We start from the raw sequence: 1353 nt of genomic DNA on the forward strand, positions 1-1353 counted from the left end.
TTTGAGCTCAGGACCCTGTGTATGGTAGGTACTCTACCACTTGAACCATGACCTCTGCCCTTTTTCCCTTCAGTTATTTTTGAGATAGGGTTTCATGTTTATGCGTTGACTGACTCCTGACTGGAATCTTCCTATTTATACTTTCTTTGTAGCTGGGTTGATAGGCATGTCAGGTTTTTCATTGGTTGAGATGAGGTCTCATTAACTTTTTGTCAAGGCCAGCTTCCAAATGCAATCCTCCTGATTTCCACGTCCCAGATAGGTATTTGATCCACCATTCCTGACCCAATACTATTTTATAATAGTTTCACATGTATTAAATCTAATTATTAAAATGATCCAAAGTATCTATGAATTCTTTTATATGTTCTTTCCTTTTTCATTTTTTACATATAAGTATATGAGACACAGATGGTCATAAAGGTGACAAGTCAAGATTCACAAAAGTTGGTCTGCCACCAGAGACCATACTGTTAAAAGCAGTTACATACTTAGAAAGAAAATAATGATCACATTGAAATTTCAAACAGAGTTTCTTGCAATATTATAATTATGTTGATCAACTACTTTGTCTCCAAGGCCTATAGTATTTAACTTCTCTAGGGGGAATATAAGAAAGTAAGAAGAAAATATTTCATTGAAAAGTAGGCTTTGATTGGGGAGCATACAGAAAGATACTTTATGTGGATGATCTATCAGTTTAGGAAGTTTCCTCAGCTGCATTGTAGCAGAAGTTTTGCTGGGGATGGATACCATTAGACTGGAGATTACATACTCTCACTACATTAAAAATAATATCTAAGCTCTCTGGTTCCCTTTCACATCTGATCTGAATGCTGGTTTTAGGATCATAAAAGGAGAGAAAATGACACTCAAGTGTGTTCTCACAACATTGCAGTCTGGCATATGTCATATGGGCTAGTTTCAAACAGAATCAAATTCTCTTTGAACTTATTTCCTCCTCCCCTGTGAAATGGAAGGGTAACCTGAAAGTTAAAAGGACATGAACATGAAAAAGAAAATGACATCTATTAAGTTAAGAAGGACAAATTATAGTTGGCATTTTGGAGGTAAAACCAGAAGACTCGGTGACTAATTAAAAATTCAAGTTATGAGGATAGTAAATTAGATCCTATAATGACTGGTGAAATTATATTTCAACTTAGATGACCTTATTCAAAAGAAATCAGTTTTTAGAGATTTCTGTTGCCTGGTCTGTTGAATTTATGATTTCTAGTAGATAGTTCTGAAACATGTTGGAGTGTAGGACAGCTCTGAAATGGAAAGCCACATTTTATTTTGAGTGATAGAATCCATAAAAATATACAACTATAGAAACATTAAATAGCAACA

General features: G+C 34.5%; 1 non-coding gene across 1 annotated transcript; it reads left to right on the forward strand.

Annotated features, from left to right (window-relative positions):
- The first annotated feature begins 802 nt into the window (after positions 1-802).
- On the forward strand, positions 803-934 carry LOC141423723 (small nucleolar RNA SNORA61). Its single transcript, XR_012448543.1, has one exon. It is a non-coding gene; the product is annotated as a small nucleolar RNA SNORA61 (small nucleolar RNA).
- The last annotated feature ends 419 nt before the right edge of the window (positions 935-1353 follow it).

The sequence above is a fragment of the Castor canadensis genome, chromosome 5, assembly GCF_047511655.1.
Source record: "Castor canadensis chromosome 5, mCasCan1.hap1v2, whole genome shotgun sequence".
In the NCBI taxonomy this organism is placed as follows: Eukaryota; Metazoa; Chordata; class Mammalia; order Rodentia; family Castoridae; genus Castor; species Castor canadensis.